The sequence below is a fragment of the Pezoporus flaviventris genome, unplaced genomic scaffold (genome assembly GCF_033815535.1).
Source record: "Pezoporus flaviventris isolate CSIRO_AGI_PZ_B2104156 unplaced genomic scaffold, CSIRO_AGI_Pfla_v1 ptg000066l, whole genome shotgun sequence".
Taxonomy (NCBI): Eukaryota; Metazoa; Chordata; class Aves; order Psittaciformes; family Psittacidae; genus Pezoporus; species Pezoporus flaviventris.
In genome coordinates, this window is record NW_026892614.1 from 11,073,623 (window position 1) to 11,081,536 (window position 7,914).

The 7,914-nt window shown below is 41.2% G+C and overlaps 1 long non-coding RNA gene across 1 annotated transcript; it reads left to right on the forward strand.

Moving 5' to 3' along the window:
• The first annotated feature begins 4,212 nt into the window (after window positions 1–4,212).
• Window positions 4,213–7,597, forward strand: LOC133278444 (uncharacterized). Its single transcript, XR_009746559.1, has 2 exons — window positions 4,213–4,255; window positions 4,490–7,597. It is a non-coding gene; the product is annotated as an uncharacterized LOC133278444 (long non-coding RNA).
• Window positions 7,598–7,914: the final 317 nt, after the last annotated feature.

The window sequence follows — 7,914 nt, forward strand, 5'->3', positions numbered from 1 at the left end:
TGACTGTAGTAACTTAATGTCCTTCTTTTTCCAGAAGGATTGTGGAGTTGATGAATGGGGACAGACTGCCATTCCTGCAAGTAATCAGGATGGTATATTTGAGCCTTTAGCTTCTTTGTCTTAAGTATTCACCGGAGTCCATTCAGTTTGTGGTGGTTTTGCTTGCTCTGGGCAGGAAGTGTTTCCTACCCAGTGGGGTGTCTGGAACACACAGGAAGCACATAGAGGAGCTGCTTAGTGCAGGGCCTTCAACTTGAGAAGAATGGGGTGGTGTACAGATGTTTGTGGGGTATGCCAAGTGGCAGCTGTGGATCTGACCCAGTAACTTGCACAGGAGCATTGGGGATGACAGTGGAAATCTTTCCAGGAGCTGTGTAGTATTATGGAGAAAAGAGAAATGTGTTGGAAGGCAACTGAAGGGCAAGATTTTATGACAGTGGTTGCAGATGTGTGTGAAGTTTGGGAGGTGGGGGAAGCAATTAGCATGATGATGGTGATACTGTGCTTTTGTGGCCCTCAGTTAGTTCAGCAGTATGATACAGGGAAGGAGTGAAGGAGACCAAGATGCAGAGTTGTTAAGCTACAGTGGGTTTTGGAAAACTTTCCAGTCTCTTCTTTTCCCAGTACTACCACAGTATTGCACTGACTACAGCAATGTCTTCAGGCACTGTGGGATAAACTGTGGGATTCCAGATCCAATTCTGTTTAAGGACAAAACCCAAGAGCACAAATTCTTTCTACCTCTCTTCCCTACTTTATGCAGATGAGAAACCCAAGCAGATAAGCCAGAAGAGAGTAAAAATGCAGTCCATCCAGCTTCCTACCAGAGGGAGGGCATGCTGTCAAGCATCGTTTCCCTCATTTCTGACACTGCCCCAGAATACTCTGGTGAGCCACTGATGGCATTTCATGGTGCAGCTGCTCTTCCATGTTGATACTCCCCAAATGGTTTCTAATCCCCACTTGCACCACCCCTTCCAGGACTAGATCCTCTACCTATGACTTGCTGTGCACATTAACGGCTTTCAAAGCGTGTCACAGGGCTCTTTAATAATAAACAAGGACAAAAAACTAGTCTGCTAACAAGCTGCTAAACCTAATTCAGCAGCTTGAATCCAAAGGTCCCTGTTGACACATTTGTAAGCATGAGATTTTTTTTTCTCCTTGCATTGTATTACAGGCTATCTTACTGGTTATTAACCTTTGAGCAGATGTATCTCATGTATTTTTAAGTGATTGCACTGTAATTAATAATTTACCTTAGAAGCCTGTTGTCCTTTCAGACATACGCATTTGGGAAAATGCAAACCACACAGCTAATTTCATTCTCTTCCAGGCAGAGTAACCTTCTAGGATCTTGGCTCCCAAGTGACACTGCAACCCTGACACTGATTTCTTCACAACAGCCTGATGGGGTGATAACTGGCTTTTGTGCTTATATGCTTTGTAACTCAAATGTACGCATGCTGACATGCCACACTGACATTTTCTGCTGACCTTCACCTGCACAACATAGAATTTTGCTTTATATCTGTTTCAGCCTAAATCCCGATATGTCTGCTAGAGCCTAGTAAGGCAGAGTATGAAGTCCGATGTGGCTTCTGTATCAATTAAAGAAAACATATTTGGTCCTGACCCTAAAGAAATAGGCATGATGTATCTTCTCCAGATAGATGTGTTCATGTCCTGTCATGGCAGGAGCAACTTCCAGCAGTGTTAGATGGCTGTGGTCTTTGTGTGCTTTACCCTACCTGTCTGTGACTTGCACTCCTTTACCTGGTAGGTCTTACTGATTAACTTTATGAACTTGAGTGTCTGGACTTTGCCAGTAAAGATGTTTTTTATGTTACCCATTGATTAAGACAGAGAGGAGGAAACTGATTCTCTCAGGAGAGGTGTTGCCACAGATTTATGTGCTCCCTGCAAAAGCTCAGTCCTTTCTGGATGTTCCCTGGAATCCAGACTTTTTGACTACCAGTTGGCAGTACTTGTATTTGTCTAATTGTTTCTTAGTTTGTCTGCTAGTTTGGCTCCCTGTGAGAAATGACATTAGAGTCTGAAAACCTCTGCAAATTACACTTTTGTTTTGATACCGTGTTTTATTACTAGTGGGGCAAGAAAATACAGTTTCATTTTTGTTCTCTAGTTCTGTGACACATTTATGTCCCTGTGATTATGCAATTTTTTTTTTTTTATTTTTTCAATTTAAACTTGAATTTTTTTACTTGAATGAAGAATCTTATATAAAAAAAAGCAATACCATAAGACATTGTTTTAATGAGCAACAAATGTACAACATGTACAAATACACAATATGAATGTGTTCACAGATTTTTATCAAAAGCTTTTTCTCCTGGAGCCTCAGCTCTTATGCATGACCCCAAATAACCCTGACTGCAAAAAGCAAGTAAAAAAGCTAACAATGTGATGCTATTTTTTCCCAAATCTATTTTAACTTTCTGCCGCCTTAGAAAATCCATACAGAAATTTAGATTGGAAGGAACCTCTGGAATGTGCCAAGCCCAATGGCCTGCTCAAAGCTAGGACAACTTTCACATAAGAGCAGATTGCTCAGGACTTTGCTCGACTTTTGAAATCTCCGAAGATGGAGGTGCTACAACCTCCCCCTCAGTACCAAACCACTTTGGTGTTGGAAGTCCTCAAGTCCAATGGGAATTCCCTTTGATGCAATTAGTGGACATTGCTTCTTCTCCTTTCACTTTGTGGAGGGTTTGGCACTAGGTCTTTTCTCTAGGTAGCAAAAGACAGCAGTTGTTTCATCCTTTCCTCATATGACACATAGTCTACCCCTCGAACCATCCTAGTGGTCTTCAGTGGACCTTCTCCAGTTTGTGAATATCTTTCCTGCCCTTAGGCATGACACATGTGTACTCTAGACATCGTCTTGTGAGTCCCGAATAGATGGATGTAATTGTCTTGGTACCTGACCAGGGCTTTTATTTTAATGCTTAGGGTGTCAATAGTGAATGCAGTTCTTAAGAAGAGCTGTCTATAGAGACTTTGGTTTCTTACACTAAGCTTCCCTTTGAGGGGGGAGAGTTGGTGTCAGGCTTTTCCCCTGGTCATTCTAAAAGCAGGTTAGTCTTCATGGCTCTTTGTATTTCTGTCTTGTTGGAGCCTTATTCCAGCACACAGAATAGGTATTTAGCCATTTGTTGGTTCTCTTTTCAATTCTGGAGGGGTGCTTTGGCTTAACCCCTGCCAGCAACTAAGTACCAGCCAGCCATCCCCACGGTGGAGAGGGGGGGGAGAATTGGGAAAAGGTAAAACTTGTGGGTTGAAATAAGAATGGTTTAAGAATTGAAACAAAACAAAGCAAAATATATTAGTAATACTAATGATAATAATGAAAAGGAGAGAGAGGGAGGGAGGAATAAAACCAAAGAAAATTAAGTGATGCACAATAGAATTGCTCACCAGTTGCTGACTGATGCCCAGCCAGTCCCTGAGCAGTGATTGATGGCTCCCAGCCAGCTCCTCCCAATTTCCATAAGAAGCATGACATTCAATGGTATGGAAATACCCCTTTGGCTACTTCGGGTCAGCTGTCCTGACTATGTTCCCTCCCAGCTCCTTGAGCAGCTGCTCACTGGCAGAATATGGGAAACTGAAAAGTCTTTGACTTCAGAAGCACTACTTGGCAATAACTAAAACATCAGTGTGCTATCAATACTATTCTCATACTAAAATCAAAACACAGCACTGTACGAGCTGCTAAGAAAAACAGTTAAATCTACCCCAGCTGAAACCAAGACAAGGGCCTGAGCCACTACCCCCCTCCACTGAAAGCCCTGGAACTGGCAGAAGTCCTGGAAAATGAGAGTGCTCTATACATACTCCATGTCTGAGAGGAGTTAATCCACCAAACTGCAATTTTAGAAGGACTAGTGTAAACACAGGAGGCTTCTGTCAAAATGCAGCCAAAAGGCTTTTGGGTACAGAAGGGCAGGAGTGCTTGGAGGGAGCTTCACAGGGAAGGGTGGCATGAGGCAAAGAAATGTCTCATTTAAAGTTCTGCCGGGGCCTAGGGACTGGGCAGGTTCAAGTTATAGAGCAGGATATGCACCAGCTAAAATTTTGATCTTACAGTGACTGAGTGTGCAGAACGGGGTGTGAAGGTCTCCGTGCTGCACCTGTGATGATGGGTATGACCCCTTCTGGGTCTGCTCCCCTTTCCTTTCATGTGATTCATGGTGGTGTTCCAGTGTCAAGGGGTTTTCTGTGACAAATTACTGTTTGCTTGCAAGTATTTGCCAGGAAGTGGTATCAACAGCTTCAAACTCACTAGTGGGATGTTAAAATTTCCAAACTTTAGGTGGTTAAAAGAAAGATTATTAACATAGGAATCATGTCAGCAGCTCTGCTACCTATCAGACTGTAGTCTTAAACCATGAAGTTCAGGAGTGCAGCCCTCAGACTTATCTGCAAAGATACATGTGCTGCAAATGGGTAGGAGGAGGTGTAGGAGGATGGGATGAGGCTAAGTATTATCTCAGAAGATCAGTAGGGCAAGAAGAACCCTCATTTAACTCATTTATATTATACTGAAGTCATGATAGATGCTGTCATAGGAAAGGGAGCCTTCTGGAACACGTTTAAATTAAAGATTTTGTTACTTCAGTTACTAACAAGGCATAATACAAACAAAATAATGGTTCTAATATAAGTCTGAAATACAATAATGGGTTTGGAGAATGTGAAACTAGTTGTGTGTCACAGAAAGCTATGAGATCTCTTAGTTTCTGTATCTGTCTGTATTTCAGGTTCTGCATTAGCGCCACTCTGAGTTGTCAGTGCTTTCATGAGCTCATGAGATATTTAAAAGACAGTCCAATCACAGGATACCAAAGTATTCAGCAGCAAATACAGCTGAGTACAATATACTTTCAGGCAAGTCACAGAATTTAATACTTGATGCCAAGGTATATCAATAAGTTGCATAACACAGTGTTTTAAACCATCTAACTACCAATGTTTAGCCACCTAACTGCACAGTTTATCATTTTAAAGTTAACCATAGCATTGCATATGGATCTGGTATCATTATCTTAACACAAAATTGCCCAGTATCACTTAAGTTACAGTAATTTCCAATTCAGCATTTCAGGAGGCTAGGTAAATCACTAATTCCAAAGGAAGAGGCTTCACAAATAGTTTTGGTAGGTACTTCTCTATTTCCGTGAGAGGCTTCCCAAAGCTGTGCAAGAGAATGATCTTTTGTGCTTTGTATGTTGGATCTGTGTGCTGCCTGGAGCTCCAAGATGCATCCAGCTGCAGCTGCTTCACAGGGAAAATGGATTGAGTGTCAGAGACTTTTTTTTAGGCTGCTTGTAATTGTCTGGAACCCAGAGCCTTATTATTTTGCTGTGCAGTCCCCTTACGGCAACTCAGATATCTGTAATTGTAGTGGGGTTTGTGGGGGAAAGGGGTGGGGAAACAAAAAAGTAAAATGAAGGTAATCCCATAGAAAATGGGACTTGAATGGTTTAATTAAGCTAGCAGTTACAAAGACTACATGTAACCTGACTGACATCAGTGATGTCTGCCTGTGATGGACACACTGGTTTCTAACACTCTTATGGAGTAAGAGTCCAATTGTATGTGCAGGTGTCATTCTGAGGAGAAGCTGAAAAAGAGAATTCTCTTAAATTGCAGCTAAACAGTCCTGAATTCTTGAGTTCCATCACTGGGTTGGCTTTCTCCATGAACAGCATAGGTAGCTCTCAAATCTCTCATTACCAATCACTAGAGCTGATCAAAAGGTCTCAAATGAATTCTTATATTTAGTTTTAAATCACCCCATCCCCCACTGTGATACTGGTAAGTAAAGGGGTTTGCTGCTTTTCCACAATGAAACCATGCTTTCAGAGACTTGCTATGCAAACAGTGAGTTCAAGCCACATTTTCTAGTCATTTCACTGCAAATCTCTGGATAAATGCGCTTTAATGCTCCTTTTCTATTGCTCCTTCCTCTCTTGCCTTGCAGAAGCTGTTTTCAGTCTTGCTAAATGAAAACTTAAGTGTACTAACTCGGCAAGTAAAGAGTTAATGTGCCCTGGGTTTCTTGCTAGTGAATTACTGAGGCCCCCTGGTGCCTTATTTATTAGATGAGCTGGGAGCAGCGTGAAACATTGCAGTAACTAAGTTTTCCGTTTGTCCTTGCGTTTAGTTATAGGGGTAAAAGCAGAATAAAGGCGAAGGAGAAAACGCGCTTCCAGTACACATTCGTGTCTGGATCCCCTATTTCTTTACTGCTGTCATAGCCTTTCTTTCTCTTGCAGTTTGCCTCATAACAGTATGGTTCTACAGTAGCTCTCAAATGAGAGGTGAAAGACCACATACCAAGCTCCACAGCACACAGGAAGGATTTAGTTTGTTTTCAGACTGTTGTTTATAATCTCTTTTTCTTGCTCAGTTGGACAGTGGTATTAGTGTTTGCTCTCTGGACTCCCCTTTTCATTTCTCTTTTCTGTTCCCTCCACCCTCCCTCCAACTTTTAGAGAGGATATTTTGCATTACTTCAACTCTGGCTCACATTTCTTTGGTTGCAGTTAGGTGCTCTGTAGTTCATTGCTTCTGTTTATGCAAGAATCCACATCAAAGACTTTATCATTCCCCGTTTAAAGGACTATACAGAGATCAAAAGTATGACTTAAAAAGCCAAATCCCCCTGGAAAATAGCTTTCCCAAAATGTCAGCAAAAGCTGTAAGAGTGAGCATTCAGCAGTTCAGAAGGCTGTATTTTGATTAATGCAGGTGTGGTTACAGCTCATGTAACTGGACACCATCTAGTGGCACAAGATCAGAAATAATCTGATTGCAATCGTGTTGATCTGTTCTCCGGGGTTTATCCAAAAGCTTATGGTGGGCAATATATTGAGTCTTCTTGCTTAAGATCTTTCTGTGATCACAGACCAAAAACTTACTTGTAGTAGTGATTCATAAACTCAGGAAATTAAAAGTCAGCTTCTTGTCAAATCATCTATTACCAGTTTGCAAACAGCACCAGTGTATTTATAATTTGAAGTTATTTTCCAACCAGTATGATCAGTCAGTTTAGGAGTAGTCTGATGTGTAGAATTCAGTAATGCATTTGAAACTTGTTGATTCCTAGACATGCATGGGTTTTTCTTTGGTTGCAAGTTGGTTGGTTGGGTTTTTTTTTCTGCTCTGATTTAAAAGCATGAATTACTTGAGTGCAGTGCTGAAGAACAACTTTGCAAGTAAAGTACTGCTTAGTATTCGCAACATGGGTTTTCCCTAATATTTGCGTCAAACTTCACACATTCAACTGGAGAATGCAGTGTAAAAAATGTGAAAGACAATTCAGTGTTTGGTTTGGATGTTGTTTCCACAAACAGACATGTTAAGGCTTTTGTGTTTTGCCTTTTTTTTGTTGTTGTTTTTTGTAAATAAGGTGTTACTTTTTTTCCTGAGTTCTGCTTGCTTTTGTGCTGCAAACAGGATGTTGAGTAATTTTGTGTTGGCAAGCACAGCATGATGGATGAGTTGTGAAGGCTCTCAGCTGATAGTACAGATTCTTTTCTTAGCAGAATAAAGCCAACTTGAAAAATAATGAACGAATCTCAACCGTGTTAATACAGGGCTGTTGTACGCTGTTAGAGGTACTAAACCTCAGAACAGTACCAGGTATTTTCTTTTCCTGAAGCCTGCATGGCCTCTCAGTTGGGAATGAAAATTTGGCAAAAGAAGGTAAAATTCTGACGAACTGCAAATTTGAAATTCATCCCCTTCTCTAAAATGGATATTTCTTTCCAGCACAGGAAGCCGATATGGAGTTTACATCCTGCTTGCTGGAGCTGTCTCCTAACACAAATAGATGTCACTTGTTAGCAGTGTATTTCAATTCCTTTCACTTCATTTTTTGACAGT